Below are 18,919 nucleotides of genomic sequence, written 5' to 3'. Positions count from 1 at the left end.
CAACAATTAGTAAAACTTGCACAAATAAGGAGACACGAATTTATCCAAGAGTTCGGCCACCTCACAAAGAAGTGCCTACGTCTCCGTTGAGGAGCTCACAAAGAGCCAGGTCTTTTCCAACCCTATCCTCTCCTAGCGACCACAAAGATCAAGTCAAGTTTTCTTACTCAAGTCGATGGCGATTACAAACTTCCTATGGCACTCCACAATAGTTGGGTGCTCTACGGGTGACGCCTTGCCGTCTAGGAGCACGAGGCTCCAAGAGAAAAGATCACAAATGTGTACTTGATGACGAACTCAATGCTCAACAACTCAATTTCACTTCCAAACACAAACTCTCAAATTTGGCGCAAAACTAAGCACTAGAGATGTTTGGAGGGCTCTTGAATGCTCTTAGGAAGCTTTTTCAAAGTGGAGCTCAGCAGCAATAGCAAGCAATAAATGTTAGGGGGTGTGGGGGTATATATAGCTAACCTTCAAAAACTAGCCGTTACTGTTCTGACTCACCTACCCCGGAGTATCCGGTGAACACCGGAGTCTCCGGCCTGAAATCCAAAACGAGCTCAGAACGGTGTCAGAACTAGCCATTACGGTTCTGTTGAACTGCCGGAGTATCCAGTGAACACTAGAGTCTCAGGGTAGGACTTAGTCACCACGAAGAAACAGTCCGGACACTTGCCGGACTCTCCGGCCACTATAGGTACCGGAGTATCCGGTGAACACCGGAGACTCTTGTCATTTAAATTAAATGCTAACCGAGACTCTCTGGCGGAGTCTCTCTCGGAGACTCCGGCCAAAAGCTTCATCTACCCGGAGTATCCGGTGAACACCGGAGACTTCGATCTTTTTAAATTAAAGGCTTAACCGAGGCTCTCTGTTGGAGACTTTCTCGGAGACTTCGGCTAAAATTCACCAACTACCGGAGTATCCGGTGAACACCGGAGACTCCGGACAACTAAAAATAATTCAGAATCGAGATTCTCTGGCGGAGTCACTCTCGGAGACTCCAGCCTAAAACACTGAGTACCGGAGTATCCGATGAACACCGGAGACTCCGGACTCAGGATATTCTGCCTATTTTTCCCGGTGTCCGTGGGTGAATGTGTCTCTCAACTATTGGTTCTAATAGGTTACCTTGAGCATTGAGACACCATCAATGCTAACAATTGCATCCCTCTTGATTGTACGGCTTTCTTAGACTCAATTTCAAAGATAAAACAAATTAAATCCTATTGAGTGCTACAAACCGCTTCTCTTTTCTTTTCGAGAGACGTCAACATCATGTATCTTCACAAATGAGACTAAAACCTGTTCATAGCTTCAATAAACATATTAGTCCTTTAATCATTTTATCATCAATAAGCCAAAACCCACTTAGGGGGCCTATATGCACTTTCAATCTCCCCCTTTTTGGTGATTGATGACAACACGATTAAAGCTTACAAGAGATAGCTGAATTAAAAGATTTTGAATTCTAGAATATATGGCGAGCTCCCCCTAAATGTGTGCATTGATTGAGAATCAAGTTGAGCTCAAATGCGCATATTTATAAGAAAAGTTTTGCAAGAGCTCCCCCTATATCCTAGGATCTGTGAGATGCAAGTTTGTGTATACAAAAGTATTCATGATGCATATGACAAGATATATATCACTCAATCATAACAAGACAAATTAAACAAGTATCACACTAACATAAAGTGTCTTACAAATTTTAAACACACCACATAGTTCATCACAAATAATACATGTCTTAATGTCCAACTGAGATGAAAAGAAATGATTACAAAGATGGAAAAAGAAACTGACATCTCTCCCCCTTTGGCATCAAGCACCAAAAAGAGGAGAGGAGCTAATCGCTGCTTTCCTCATAGATTTCATCTCCATCGTCGTCATCCCCGCTTCCATTGTTGTCACCATTGTGAGAAGAGCTTGCTGCAGGGACATCTTCTGCATCGGAGGAATCATCATCATGCTGCGCTTGGGAGCTCTTAGCAGCCGCTTGGGCTTCATCATACCAAGCCCAAGGATTCTCAAACTCAACGAGTGCACTTTCTGCTTCGTCTGAAGCAATGGGAGAGCAGGGTAGCTGAAGATTCATTGAAGCATACATGGATTTTTGGTGCTTCTCCATCTTCTTTAATCTGGCATTCTGCTCTTTAATCTATGTGGCATTGTGAGTGCACACATTGAATATGGCCTTGAGAGCACTCTTAATAAAAGATGATCCTCGTGGTGGAGCACGTCTTGAAGCAATCTTTCTAGTGCTCGGGAGAATACGAGGTGGAGAGGGAGCCTTAATGTTCAGAGGCCTCATATGATATGGCTCATGTTTGATTTCTTTCATAAATATCTTCTTGGATACTCTCTCAATGATGGACATGATATAAGGAGCATATCCACAGCTCTTGACAGGTGATTTGGAAATAAAGACTATCTCTTCCCAAAGAAAGTATGCAACGCTGAATGGTGCATGGTCATTGGACATTGCAGCGAGAAGATTTCTCGAAATACTTTGCACCGTGGTTGCATCTCCGCTCTTGGGTGCCAAAGTGAGCCGAAAAAGAGAGTTCAAACACCTATAGAAAGGCCTCATACCAGTAAGTTTTCCAAATTCAACCCTTCCATGATTGAGATACATGAAACCCAACTCTTCCAGAGTGAGTTGATGCTCATTATGAATCTAATCTTTATGAGTGTCATGAGTATCAAACCGAAGTGGTGAGCAAAAGCTCTAAAACTCACTTTATATTGCTCTCCCTCTGTCATCCAGTGCATGAAGGGGTTTTCTACTCCATCAATCCAGACAGTGGCATAGAATTGTGCTATTACTTCTTCACACCAATCATATTTAAATGCCATGATGTTCTTCACCTTTTTGTGTTCGCAGGCAGCTATGACTTCATTGAACACATAATCATTCTTCTATGCCATATAATCTCAATCTATCCACTGCATGTGAGTTATGGGTTTCTACTTGGTAAGAATGACTGTCTCGTAGAAATACGATTGGAAATCATTCCAAAAGTGATAATCAGTGACGTTCTTCTCATACTCAAAAGGATTTACATGCCTCTCGGAATTTACCTTCGAAGCATGTTTCATGTAGTTGATTGTTTGCCTTGGGGTTTCAAATGGTGAAGCTGTTTTTGATGGGTCTGTGAAGCTTCAGAGGGCCTATCACATTATCCTCTTCTCGCTCCTCCTCATGCTCTTCTTCAAAATCATCAGGAGACCCAGAGTTGCTTCCCATGGCAATACCCTTGCCTCTCTCTTCTCAAGAAGGCAAGCTTCCTCTCCCTCTTCTCGCTGTCACAGGGGCTGATCCCCTTCCTTTTCCACTTTCTCGACCTCTGCCAACTTCACTCTTTGTTCTTCCTAGACCAACACTTGTTATTTGAGACCCTTCATCAATTGTTCCTTCTTCAAGACGAATGCCACATCCGGTGGCTTGAGGTGACTTCACTTTCTTCACCACTTTCCGAACTCGCTCGCCGCTTGCATGCCCGCTACCACTGTCCTCTGATTGTGGCGGAGCACTTTGCTCTTGTGCACGAAGATAATTTCTTTGCTTCTTCTTTCTCTCGAAGGTGTGACCTTGCACATATCTATCTCCCGCCATATTGAGATTCCTGAGATACACGAGAGAGATGGATTTAAGATACGGCGAAATTTGCATGAAGAATGAACTGTTCCAGAAAGGCTGTCAGAGGCCGGAGTATTCGGTGAACACTGGATACTCCGGACAGCCCGAAGCTGACCCAAAACCTAGGGTTTGGGGGATTCAGCCAACAACAGTTGAATTTCTTGGAGCAATAAGTTCTCCTTGCCACTCCCAAATGTGCACAGCAAGGTGCCGTGCGGTTCGTTGTTTGGGTGGCTAGCACTGATGGACGAGGCGGCATCCGTGACGCTGCTGAACCCCTTCATCGGCACCCACGTCATGTTCCCGTCGATCGACGAGCATGTTGCGACAGTGTCCTCCTTGACAGGCGTGTCTAAGGTCGATGGCCGATAAGTGATGCACAGCCTGGACAACAGCTACGGGCACACGGATGCTCCTGTTGCCATCATCTACATGGGATGAGGGACGCATTCTTCCATAAGATTGTTCTCTCTGCGCTGCCCGAAACTGCTCATGAGTGTGTGGCCATGGCCATGCTCACAACCTCCACGAACGTCACATTCTACCGGGTCGGGGGTCAACATTGCTTGCACACTGCTCGACACCAACCTAGAGTGCTCATGGACTCCATCATCTACTACCAAGAGAGGTTCTTGGTAATCTACTGTGTTAGAGAGATCTCCATCTGTAGCAACATCGACACAGGCGCAACACCTATGGCAACGCAACTACCATCGTTGGCTACACCTATTAAGGTATGTCACCACAACTATCTAGAGGCGAACGACGAGCTGCACCTTGTCTCGTGCTGAGGATGTGGCATAGGACATGGCGCTTTGCCTACCACATCATGGTCTACAGGCTTAATCTCCTCAATAGGATGCTGGCATCATCCAAGGTGAAGGATGTCGGTGACCTAATACTATTTGTGTCAAAGCATTCCAAGGTCAGCTTCAGTGGAGCAAGCATCTCTATGTATAGGCACAACAATATTTATTTCTCCAAGCCTTTATATGGTGATCAGAACAAATAGGGCCAGAGTTTGGAGATCGCTGACATTGCACCGGCACATCAGAAGTGGAATCTTTCCTCAAGGAGATGCAACATTTAGAGGCTCTATGTTGGATTCAACCTAATCTTTGGAAGGGAAGTACGTGACTATTTGTTCCAAGGTTTATATATTAGGGCAAACAATAGGGAGTGTTTGGTTCATAGCCGCAAGTGGCGACAATGAGGTTAGGCATGCTATATTTGGTTATTAATTAGCTCACAAACTAAGTTGCGACAATATCGTAATGGACATGGCTCACACGTTATAAAGGCAAATGTGGCAAATTCTCTCTTTTATATCATTTTTGGCGCACTTTTTAATTTCTCACAAGGCTCAGCCGTTATAAAGATGAATATGGCAAATATCAAATTTATTTTAATTTTTTGTGTACAATTTAATTCCCCACACTAATGTGGTGTGGTCATCATGGCCAAGTGTACATGAACATTAATAAAATTATGGCAGCCATGATCCAAACATATGTTGCTAGCCACTCTATATTTTTGTTTCCTGAGTTTTCTGGGGCTTATGAACATCTGTATGCACATGATGGTAGGAAGACAGACCACCGCTATCAGCATTTTATGATTAATGTGATCGATTATTTCCATACGCGAATAGGGATAACACAACGGCATTGCAAAGCAAGGAGTGACACACTTCTATGCTGCACCAGGATACTGGGTGCCCAAGTTGGTGATTCTCGGGCCACTGCCGAAGATGGCCACAGGGAAGATCAAGAAGCATGAGCTGAGAGCCAAGGCCAAGGAGCTCGAGCCAATGAAGAAGAGCAGGATGTGAGCTCTCGTGCTGTTGTGATGGGATCCATTTGTATTGGGGAAGTGGCTGATGGCACCATAGCCACATCATGAATAAGAAGCTAAGGACTCTACTTCAACATTGCATGTAGTTGTATCCTTTAGAAAAGAATGTATACTGGATATGCCAAATTTGCAATGTCCCAGTCCAGTGTTTCTTCATATAATCATTTTCGGTAACTTAGATAAAGAATAGTATTGTAAGTCCAAGCTAATAATGTGAGAAAAGAGAGGCTAGCTTGCCTTGTTGTCGCTGTATTGCTTAACTTCTTGACGCTTGATTGATAATGTTTAGTATGTGTCTTGATTTGAGAGGATGTAAATGGTGAAGAGTAAATTGTAAAAGTGATTCGAATTGGGTAAATGTGCTTCAGCAGTTGGACCAAATGTTCCTGTTGCGGTAGGGGATGGGCTATGCGAGTTTAAGATAAAAAAAAATAAAAAGGTGGATTTGATTTGTATAGGATATAACAGACAAACATAGTAAGATATGGTTACAACAATTATGAAAAAATAACTTTATGTTCAATTTGACTGAAGCCTGAAAAGTGACAAGAAGGTAATAGAGAGTCAACAAATGCATGGGCACAATTGTAATGATTGATTAACATATGTCTTGGCTTATTACGAGGAGGTGAAATTTCATAATATTGCACATCCTTATGAGTATTACTTCGACCACAACACTAGAGTAGAGCCTTATACAAGACCAATTCAATTATTACCACTTTACCCGAAGCATCTCATGCCATTTGAGGAAGTGAACCAACGTCCTAACAAGACACTCATGGGTATGTTTTAAGTGCCAAATCTTATGACCTCTTTAGAACACAGGATTTTGAAAATATAGGAATAGAAAAAATACAGGATTGGAGTTGTTTATCACTTGTAATTCTATAGGAATCTAGAATGCAGGAAAACTTTCAATGGACCATTTGGATGCAACAAAGGAAAAACATATGAATGAGAGAAGAGAGATTAAAATAAATGAATTTTTCTATGAGGTTGGACCTCATGCTAGAAATGCTCCAAAATTCCTATGAAACAAACCACTCCAAAATTCCTATGAAATAAACCATCCCATAGGAATTTCATAGGAATTCTAGAGGTCCAATCCTTTGTTCCAAAGGGCTCCATAGCAATTTTTCCTATAGGATTCAGATCCTTTAAAATTCCTCTATTTTTCCTTTGTTCCAAAGTAGGTCTTAACTGTTGCCTATTATATTAAGAGAAGTAGGAATGTTTATTAAAGAAATTGATAAGTGATAATTAATTATACATACATAGTTGGAATTGTTGTGTAATAGGGTGAACTTGAGCATATTAGAACCTAACCACATAGTAGACCCTAAAATCATATCAGAAACCATATATGTACAACAATTGCACATACTTGTCGCACGTACATGGTTACTAGTTTACCCAAACAACTGAAATGGGTTCCTTAAACCATTTCCAAGATTAGAACCCGGTGTATAAGTCACCCACCCTGACTCCACTTAGGTGGATCCAAGAATACAGCACCAAAGCCAATGGAACTTAACCAAGTACAGTCAAAATGTCATCTTTTTACACTGATTTTCCTTACTTAGAGAAGATTGCAATCATGGCAACCAAGTGCACCTACAATTGTATTGCAAGGCAACCCGACGATAAACGTCACAGAAACGGGAAATGCCGTTTCTCATCAGTACAGGCTATTAACTCAAACACCAAACATGAGGCTGAACTTGGTAGCGAGAGGGATGGATATGATGGCAGCTCCCAATGCAACACCAAAAATACGGTGTGAGATTGAGAACGTAGCTCTCAGCTGTGGCTTCTTCTTCAAAGGGAGATGGGGTGACAAGGGGCGGTTTGCAACAGGAGATGTCCAGGGGACGGCTCGTGTGCAGGGCTCAGCTTCCGGGTGCAGACATCTTTGGTCGCAGAGCTCCTAGAGGAGAACATGTGTAGCCCCTAGCTTGCTCAAGATTTGAGTTTGAGCAACCAAGGGCATCTGAAAAGATAAACGCAACAAATTGAGAATGGCTAATAGTGTGCAATGACCTGTATACTTCTACATAACAGAACAAGATAAAAAAAATAAGGGACATCTGACTGCATTGCACCAAAAGGGCAGGTAAAACATTGTTGACTATAGTACATTCAGATATGCACATAATTTACAATCGAAGAGTCACTGAGTAGATGGGTGTTTCTACATGAAGCTGTACATCAATATATGCAACTATATCCAAATAAAAATTAGTGATGTAACTGAAATGGTTATAGCCACGGGGCATGCATGAAGTCTTGCCTAACCAGGAGCAACTTTTACCTACTGGACATACTTCTGTACCTATAAAATGGACAAATTATAAGTACGAACTATCTTCCACGTACATCTTATATAATCAAACGGTACATAATTAAAGTTTATTCCCCATCTCCTCCCCTCAATAATATGGAAATATACAATTAATAGACGCTATCAGCATTGAAAAGTATTAATATACTATTATTTTCTTCCATATATAGGGATGCATCCTCAATTTTTTATTTTTTTATTTTTTTAAAAAAATTATCCTTCATCATAATATTATTAATTTTATATGTGTGGAACACGTGCGTTATCGATGACCTATTGTTATGGGCTTAATGCCCATGGGCTAACCCAACCCACCCGACCTAGAGGCGACACACTGTCTCCTCCCTTGCGCCATCACCAGGAGAGGCGTGGCCAGCATAAGGGTGCAACTGCACCCTTGCTTCGGCATCAGGTTGGCTCCGCTAACAATTTATATTTATTATAGAAAATATTATAAGCCGTTAGGAAATATTTAATTGTATTAGGTAGGGTGCATCCACCTATAAGATCACATCCTTGAGTTTACTTAGGTGTAAATAACTTGTCTCTCTATATAATAAGATAAGTTATACCATATTCAATCAAGTAGAAAAGATGTTTACTCGCACTCTAGCGAGCAGCAACCTCTTTCTACCCTAGCTGCTGTGTAATACTCGAGTACCTACTCAAAAAATAAATAATAAGTATTGACCACGAGACTTGTGGGAGTAGAAATTTGATTTTTAGATTTGTTGCTTGGATGGATGATAAGAAACTATTGATGCGTAGCTTTTATTGGGACGTTTGTATTTGATTATTTAAATATTCTGTTTAGACATCTAAGTAAATCTGTAATGAGTCTAATAAATTACAATTGAAAAAGAAAAAAAGATTGTAACCGAGTCGGTGCAGTCGCCACCCAACCACGACTCAGGACCGACGCCGCCCATAAGGGGATAAAGAATTGAAAAAGAAAAAAAAAAAGAAAGGGGATCGGCCAGGCCGATAAGGTCCAGGCCAGGCCAAGCCAAGCTGCCGGCCTTTTGAGCTCGCAGCCCGCCGTCACCGCCCTCTCCCAGCTCGCCGCCGTCCCCCGTTCTGATCGCCCCTTCCCTTCCACGCGTCCCTCCACGCCGGCGACGGATGGCCTCCTCAACAAGTCCCTGAACCCCAACAAGCTTCTCAACGAGCAGTTCGATAGCAACCTCACGGGGTCCTCCCTGCCGGAGATTGCGGCGCTCTCCACCATCGTGCCGAAATAGGTGGTTCTCAGGAAGTGGAGCAGCGGAGGCTTGAGAAATGCTGAAGATGTTGTTCTGAAGCTTGTGAATGAGATCGGTATGAAAGGTACAAGCGGGTCTTATTTTTACACAAGAGGATGTTGAATACAGAGTGCTTAGTGTTCTGGCCAATGTTGAATCATCTTTGTCCAATGGATCATTCTCATGGGGAAACCCTCCCGAGATAGTCTCTTGGAGTACTCCGTTGTATGATTATAAGGTGTACGCCAGAGGATAATTGGGTTCCTCTCAGGAGCACGTCTGCGAAATCTATTATAAAAATGGACTTTTAATCAAAGAAAGATCAAAAGTAGTGCTACATCAAGCATCAGCAATGGTGGAAGCATGGAGGATGCCACCATGAATTCTGGTACATCAGGGATGAGGATTATGAATTCAATGTTTGCATCAGAAAGCTCACTTGAAGTTAGGGGTGGAACTGAAATTAATTTGGATGCTTTAGCTGCTTACCTAAAATACCTGGAAGGCACAGGAAAAGCTAGTTGGCAAGAATTGCATGATAAAGTGCGCTAAGCTGAAACCAGGGATGGTGCCTCGTTCTACACCGTGTTTGGTACTGCAATTCAGCTTGGAGTCATATCTAGGAGGAGAGTTTACCATGAATCTATTCAATACGAGAAAGATCGAAACACCGGTTTTTTTATCACCATTTGGGTACTCAACGCCTACAGTTACAGCAGCGGTAGATGCTATCTGTTCCATGGAGTGGTACTGGCTTTTGTCATTGAAATCCCAAGTATGCATAGAGGGAAATTATCCTATAAGAATCCGGAGATGGAAGGGTTAACTTGTACAGGAAGTAGTTTCCCCGACCATGCTTAGACGTGGTCATCGGGATTCATCAGTAAAAGACAAGTAATATAGAGGAGTGGCTAATGCTATGTTTATATTCATGTTTAGTATCTTTTTTTTAATTAAAATGGAGTACACCCTATTAAGAGTGATAGCTTGGTTTATCTTCGTACTCGCATCTGGTACTATTTGGTGGTTGATAGTGCTGTCAATGAGCCGAGCTTGAGTGAGCTTGCACTGTCAGGCTCGAGCTCGATAAAAGATCGAGCTGAGCTGGAGCGAGCCTACGATGGCAGTCGAGCTTAGAGACAAGCTCGAGCTCGGCTCGAGTCAAGCTCGGCTCGAGTCAAGCTCAAGTAGGCTAGAGTTCAACTCGTGTAAGCTCAAAAACAAGAGAAACCTTGAGTAGGTCTTGTCGTCTTAGTTGGTTGTTGTGACATGGTCATTTAGATAGGCTTGAGGATGACTCCTCTCTTCCGGTCCTTACAATGTTTTGGAGATATATAGAAAAATTAAAGCCATATAGACTGGGTAGGGTGGTAAACTTAAATAAAAATCGCAATACTTATTAACTCGAGCCTTATCGTGTTCGAGCTCGTGAGGCCTGCAAGCCTTGGCCCAAGTTCGAGTTGACTTGTTTTGAGATTGAGACGAGCTCAAATCGAGCCTATAACGAGTCGATCTTGAGTAGCTCACGAGCTTCAAGCTTTTTTTGACAACCCTAGTGGTTGATAATTCACACTTGAGCAGGTGTTTATGCTTGCACTAATCTTTATCAAATCCATTATTGAGATTGTTGTTGTGAGATGAGTATGCTGATTGGATGTTATTCTTGTTTTATTTCAGAATATGTGGCACACTTGTTTATTGGTCTATGATGCTCAATTTTTCATATGCAGCATGATGCATTCATGCCATCTCATAAGTATTGTTCATGCCATGGCATAGGCATGAAATTTGTGATGATAATGATGTTTGGAGATGGTTTTTTAAACTATGTTGAATCCATGCTATTTCATCAAAATTGGCTATGCCATAGTTTATACATGGATTGGTGATTATGTTGGCATTCTTCTGATGCTATTAAAAGGTGTTGAGCAAACATGTTGATTTACATGCATATATATGCATTTCATATGGAGATAAGAGTCGGTCACCGCCATCGTGCCATGACTAGTACTGGTACATAGAGTTGCATGAGAGATTTGCATCATCCAATGTGATACTCTCGAAGGAGTGGGAAAAATAATCTTGGAGTTTATGAAGATGTTGGCCTTGTGCTTCCTCTGTGGGTTGGTTTAATGTTATCCTCGCTTTCAGAGTGGTTTGTTGGAGCTGTCCTTTGGAGTGGTTTAATCGTAGAATTCAATTGATAGTTTGTTTAAAATTAATAATCAATATTATGTGGGATATATTTATATTCATAGCTATTGGTAGCTAAGGTTTTATATCTCACCCATATATTACTCTTTTCAGGTATGCTTAAAAGATAAGCGGCAATCATGATTGGTGATGGGGGCAGAGGACTACACGCACACACTGCATTATCATAATATTTTGCTTTGAAAATACTTTCTATTCATTTATAACTTTGTTGTTGGAGTAGTTCACTTATTTCATCCTTGCTAAGTTGTTGTATGGCGTGGTTGTACAGTGAAGAGTTTTATTTACTTTTTTTTTCATGACTATGATAGTATGCTAGTTTTTCTACATAATACAAAGGAATTTTGAATTTTTGGCTAGAATATGCTTTAATTCCCTGCTGCATCCCTAGCCTAGCCACGCCACTGCCCTCTCCTTCAAGGCTGGTGACCACATCTGTTGCCAGCATTCCCATCCACCACCATCACGACGCATGTTGTGTTATCCCTTCCCCTACTCTAACTATGCCCATCCGCCCATAACACCTGGCTTCAGAGACCTTGCCCTCTCCCATCACCTCCATGGCCGGCGACGATAAACTGAATGAGGTTCCCGACCTTGTGGAAGGAGTTCACCACCTTTCGGTGTACTCTCGCTGATCAGATGGGTAAGTTTTTCTTTTTGACGCAAACAAGAGGGAAGCCTCTACTGATATTTTTCTATTAATAATAATATGTGCAAACAAATAAAGTTTAATATAGTATTAAAAACCAGGCATTTCAATTCAACATTATAAAAAATCAGGACATAAAAAAATACAAAATTAAATATTTTGAATCTTAAATTTCAGACTTTGATTATGAATTTCAAAACATGAGTTAAGGTTTGATTTTTGAAGTTATTTTTAATATTTATTTGCCAAGTCAGTACCACGTCATTAGCCGTGTGACCGCTATGGTGGCGAAACCACTTCCAAAACCACCTTGGGGGTTATCTAGACGAACCTCAATACTTTAGGGGGCTAAGTAGACTTATTCCAATCTAAAAGCCTGCGGAGGGGTATTATGTGAATATAATGTAGACCAAGTGAAACTTACCCACAACAGATCCACCTTATTATGGAGATATTTCAGCAGCAGCAGGGCGACATTATGTGCTACAAGGGCCCATTTGATATGGATCTAGATTCTATCAGGAATGTTTCTCTCGTGAATCAAAATCATCTCTGAAAACTATTTGGCTAACTGTCTGGATTCGGTTTCGGTTTCTTGAAATAGAGGATTGTTGTGCAATTAATCACTTTACTCTTATACTGATTTGTTGTTTGTTTATCTATTATGCAATAACAACATTGAAAATGAGTGGTAAAAAAATACATGGTTCCAAGACGATATTACAAAATACATATATGGTTCCAAAATATGAGTGGTACCATAATACAAGCCATGAGAATTGAGCTATCTTCTAGATTGCATTATTTCTCTCATAAGTTCATCACAGAGGGTATCCATATTAATGTCACTTGTATCTGATGTCAACACATCACACACATTTTGAGATGGTGCATGTCTTGCATATCTTCGAGGTATCATGGGCATATAATAGGGATCCTCATCACATCTCCAAAAATCTACGTCAAGTACATTATTTTCACAAATAAGATTATGGAGGCACATGGTAGCTGCCACAATCACCTTTTGCTTGGACATTAGATAACTCGGCCATCTACGCACATTCTCTCAAAGTTCAACGTATAGAATATAGCAAAACCATATAAAGTAATTTAACTTAGCATAGCAATCCCAAAGAACCGGTAAATCAAAACAAGCACCGGAAAAAAAAAACACATTATTACAATCCTAGGCTACAAACCAGTAGTTTTGCCTTCTCTAATCCATCTGCAAAATGATCTTATTAGTTCACTAAGCCATACTACTCACATTGCTTCAAAATTATCTTATCAGTTGTATGCCCCATGTGCTACCAGGTAAAGTAGACCTTTGTCTACTACACATCTTCTTTTAAAAAAAAAAAAACCAAATGTCTACTACACATCTGAAGAGATCTTAAAGTTGAATAAAGTTCAGTTCCTTACTACAAACACAAGAAGCGCACACATTTGGCAGTGATGTATATGGATTTCTTTCTGGAAGTTCTGTCAAGGCATTAGGCTGATGCATGATCAAAATATTAGCAGGCTTTGACCAATGAACAGATCTGGACGGCATCTGGCCTGGATATTTTGACAATCTCTGCTATATAAAATATAAGTTGGTTTCCACATCATATCTTCCTCATATTCTCTTCCCATCTAATAAAAATATCTAAAATCTGAATAATTTATCTACTTTTAACATCCACCCTCATTCTCCAGCATCTCCGCCTATAGCAAAAATAGCTCTATTAGACCATAATTATGATTTTGGTGATTAATAATAATATAGTCAATGGGACTAACATGTTTGTTAAGAATATATATTAGTAGGTCTCATGGATGCAATATATGAAGAAACCACCGCAGTCGGGATAAAGTTTGGTCGAATTGAAGAAGTTACAGAAAGATTTACCTCACCGGATGGTTCAGTGCTTTGGGAGTTAAACTCACCGAAGCATATTTGACAAATGGGGAGAGAGGCTTGAAGATCTCACCGGAAGGTCCGATGATTAACGAGTGTACTCACTGGAGAAATTCTTCCAGAGAAGAATAAAGACTAAGGCTCACCGGATAGTCCGGTGATCAAAGCATGGTAACACCGGAGTGTTTTTGTCTAGAATGTAGAATAGAACAACCCACCGAATAGTCTGGTGATCAGAGAAAGATACACACCAGAGCATTTCCACCAGAGAAGGTTGCAACCATGGAAGATCGAAGATCAACACGTCAAAAGGTCCGATGATGAAGCAATGATACACCAGATAATACACCGAATAATGAACAATGCAAAGAGACAGAACGAAGTTCAAGGTATCAGATAGTTTGGTGATGAAGTGATGTGCACCAGATGCTAACACCAGCGCAATTTACACAAAGAGAATGCAGTTGGCTCAGATGGCTTAGGATAACTCACAGGATAGTCTAGTGATGGAGATGAAGTATACACCAGAGTGTCTAGTGTTCACAGAGGCTTGAGTGGGGTTCCAACAGCTAGTTTGTGAGCGTGTACTCACCGAATGATCTGGTGTTAGTACTATTGTTCTTACGGGATCATCCGGTATTAACGGCTTTTCTGAGCAGTTGGGAAAACAGCTAGTGTGCGGGTTTGAGGTTATAAATACCCCTCCACTCAGTCATTTGAAGGTGTGGCATGCTGCTAGAGTCTAGAAAAAGCTCATACACACTTGAGAAAACATTCAAGCCACCAAAGTACTTAAAGTGATTATCTAAGGCAATTAAGTACAAGATTAGAGCGGCAACAAGACACATGTACAGGGACACAGAGACCCTTACCTTGGTGGCTCAAGCTCCGAAGTGATCACGACGGCAAGGAACCGGAAGAGAGACTAGTGATGAGACGTTGCCTTGGTGGCTCATCCGGGTGGAGATATTGTCTCTGTGACTTGTTAGCTCAAGAGTCATGATCGGGTGCCGATCGGGAGCATATCCTTCGTGGAGCTCCAATGTGGACTAGGGGTGGCATTCATACCATCAATATCACGAGATAAAAATCTCTTATGTCGAGTTTGCTCTCTCTACCTTATTTACATTTCTGCATTTATATTCTTACAATTTACCTTTTTAGATAGGTTGCAAGTGCTTTGATCGATAGAGTAGACACACTAAATAATCCTATAACACATTTAGATAGAAATTGATATAGGTTTATCTTGTGTAGTTTTTAGAGCCGAATAGATTATAAGTTTTCTAATTCATCTTCCCCTCTTAGGACATCACCGATCCTTTCAATTGGTATCCGAGCTAGGGATCACATCTAGCTCTTCAATTTATGTTAGAGCTTCACACCTTTTACAAGGTTTCGCCAATTCAAGTGGCATTTGAGCCTTAGTTTTATTGTGATCGGTTAGGCTTCGTCGTCTAGTGAGTTGTGACGTTCGAGGTTGGGATAGATTCCCATAGTGCTCCACTTTTCGATGTCACAAGTTTCCTCCGGTGAAAAATTCTAATGACTTATTATTTGTAAGCCCGATGTTTAGATGTTTGAAGAGTCACTAAGGAAGGAATAAGACCTCACATCACCAATAAGGAGAGACAATTAGATGAATTGGAAAGAGTAACATTTTATCATCTATATGTATTGATGCATTTAATTGTATTTATTCTCTCACCAATGCACATGATATTTTGACTAGTCTCATTGAAATATATGAAGGCACAAATGATATACGCAATGAGAAATATCATGTGCTTGTTACTAAGCTTAATGGCATCAAGCAATTACCCCATGAAAGTGCAAATAAGATGTACTCAAGTTTGAATATTCTTGTCAATAAGATCAATGGGTTAGGTTTGACGCCAATTGAAGATGATCAGGTGGTGAGAAGAATACTTCAAGCTCTTCTTCCGAAGTACAAGTTGATAGTCTCCATCATCTACGACAACAATGACATCAAGAAGATGACTCCAAATCAAGTGCTTGGTAAGATCACCGCCCATGAGATGACAATGAATATGGGGGTGGAAGTTTCTTCCTCATCAGACACAAAGAACATTGCTCTCATAAGTAAGCAAGCTCAATACCAATACATGAAGGCAAGGATGAGGAGACAAGAGCAAGATTCAATCTCAAGTGAAGATGACGAAGATGAAGATGAAGAGAGCTATGAAGAGGACGATCAAAGCATATCAAGTGATGAAGAAATTGATTCTAAGATGACCAAGCTTTTCTCAAAGTTAGATAAGAACATGAATAGGATAAAAGCAAAGATTGATCATCCTATCTCTATTGAAAACTTGATCAACACAATTAATCATATCAAGAAGGAGAAGAAGAAGACCAAGAACAAGAGGGAGAAAAGGCAAGCATAGAAAGATGGATGAGTGACGATGAAGAGTCAAGAAGATGGATGAGTGACGATGAAGAGTCAAGCTCAAGTGATGAAAGCTTCACCATCCTCCTCTCCAAGAAAAGCTCTTCTTTAAAATCGTCATCACACAAGTCGTCATTACACAAGTCATCTCACAAGTGCCTTATGGCTAAAGGTATGGATAGCGATATAAGTGATGATGAATCCGATGAGAATTCTACTTCTTATGATGAACTCCTTCATTTGATCAATGAGCAATAAAGGGCCCTTAAGAAACAATCTAAAGAGCTTAAGAAATTCAATGCACCTGATGGCATTCATGCTACCTTTATTTCTAATTATAAATAATTATTGAGCAAATTCAATTGGTTAAACAAGGAGCATGATGAGTTTAAGGCTAAATTTGAGTGCATTGAATCTTAAACTAAAGTCCATTTGAAGCAAACTACCTCTCTATTTAATTTTAATTCTAAGGTAAATGCTTGTACTTATTGTAATGACTTAATTGCTTCATCTAGCTCATCCTTTTGCAATAAAATTTGTGTTGAGAATGTTGTTGTAGAATCATCTAACAACCTCGTTGCATAAGAGAATGATGAGCTTAAGCAAGAAGTGGAGAAGCTGAAGAAGGACTTGGTGAGTTTAAAGTGCAAATGACATGTCCAAACTCCTCAAGATAACTGTGCTTTCATGGTGAAGAAGCTTGCAGAGGGATCCACCGTGACATGTTTCAAATACCATCAAGAAGGCCACAAGTCCTTCCAATACAAGCAAACCAAGAAGAAAACAAAGGAGAAGAAGAAGATGCCAAACCTCTCCAACAAAACCTCTAACCTCTACACCAAATCCAACTATAAGAACAAGATCAAAAGCAACCACTATAAGCTCAAGAAGATGGACAATGGCAAGGTGGTTAGACAAATGATTGGGGGAAAGGATTAAAAATGGAACCAACCCATTTGGGTGCTAAAAAAATCATCACCAATATGAATAGACCCCAATTGATTTGGGTTCCAAAGAAGATTTGAAGCCCGAAATAGCTATGGGATTTGTAGACTTAGCTCACAAGATGAAGTGAAGGTTCAAGTAAAGAAGTCAAGTATACAGGTTTGAGCACTTTGATGAAAATTATGATCATCGTATACCCAAGTTCGCTTCTAGGATTGTATATGCTTATTTCAATATATTGCAATGTCTAGTGTAGGTTTTTATATGGTAGGTTGCTTGTGTTTATCTCTAATTCATTAGCAACCTACATGGTTTATTAGTTGTATGTTTATTTCATGGCACTAATTTTTATAAATAGTATCTTTCATGTGTCATGATCTAATCTATAAGATAAATTCCTATTGCTCAAGAGCTGTGATCAGGTGCCGACCGTGAGCATATCCTTTGTGGAGCTCCAACTTTGACTAGGGGTGGTATTCATGCCATCGATACCACAGGATAAAAATCTCTTGTACCGAGTTTGCTTTCTCTACCTTATTTACGTTTCCATATTTACATTCTTGCAATTACCTTCTTAGATAGATTGCAAATATTTTGATCAGTAGAGTAGACATACTAGATAAACCTAGAACACATTTAGATAGAAATTGATATAGATTTATCTTGTGTAGTTTTTAGAGCCGAATAGATTCTAAGTGTCCTAATTCACCCTCTCTTAGAATGTCACTGATCCCTTCACCACTTCATTACCAGCTACGAATATGGGACTCATTTTACTAATAAAATAAATAAAAAAATTAGTAAATAATCTTCTCCTCTTTTTTAGATCACATCTGTTATCACATTTAATATTTAAATTTTCATTGTAACGTATGGACACCTAGCTACTTACAAGTTATACTAGGAAGTTACAAATTGCGCCATTTCTTAAAAGAGTATTTCGTTCAGAAAACAACCCTAGACCCTGTAAGCGTCTAGTACTTAGGAAGTTACAAATTGCGCTATTTCTTAAAAGAGTATTTCCTTCACAAAATGTCCAATCTTTGCTGAAAAGTACAGCAATGTAACATCTGCTCTGTTGTAGGTATCTGGATTCATTTTGTATGCACATGATAGAGTTCGAACTCATTCTTGCTCATACGCCCAGCAGAAAAGATGAATCATCTAGATCTAAACTCACAGGGAGGGAGAGCTACAACAACATGAAACACAGGTAGGGAAGGCGAGGAGGGGTCAGTCACCTTTAGGGCGCAGGCAGCGGCCCCGGGGCCAACTTGACAGTGTGGGCTCAGGGGCCACTTTAGGGCACGGCCAGCAGCGCGGACAGACACATGAAGGGGCAGAATGTGAGGGGATCTGATCGAGTCTTCACAACGGGCAGAGAGTTTGGAACGTCGGTCTAACTGGAGGTGGAGGTTGGGAGTGGAACCGCCCATTTCCCTGACAAACACCTCTGAGAAACACCTGTCCACCCGTTTCTTGATTCCAGGCCAAAACTAGAAACATCCTGTTTGGTTGGCCTCGTCCCGATTCTGTGGAGAAACAAGGCGATTCTCCGAACCAAAGACGCCCTGAGATTAAAATTTCCTAGACCGTCTTGATTCTTTGGCCTGCAAACCTTCTTCCAAGCCCTTTTTTATTGACATCGCCACCATTCCGTAAACAATGTTTACTATATTTATCCAATTGTTTGATGACCGAAACAGTGAGTTT

General features: G+C 40.6%; 1 pseudogene; it reads left to right on the top strand.

Annotated features, from left to right (window-relative positions):
- Positions 1-5,393: 5,393 nt before the first annotated feature.
- On the top strand, positions 5,394-9,980 carry LOC133928058 (uncharacterized; annotated as a pseudogene).
- Positions 9,981-18,919: the final 8,939 nt, after the last annotated feature.

This window comes from Phragmites australis, chromosome 9 (assembly GCF_958298935.1).
Source record: "Phragmites australis chromosome 9, lpPhrAust1.1, whole genome shotgun sequence".
In the NCBI taxonomy this organism is placed as follows: domain Eukaryota; kingdom Viridiplantae; phylum Streptophyta; class Magnoliopsida; order Poales; family Poaceae; genus Phragmites; species Phragmites australis.
Note: the sequence above shows the minus strand (reverse complement) of the source record. Positions and strands in the feature narration are given on the sequence as shown.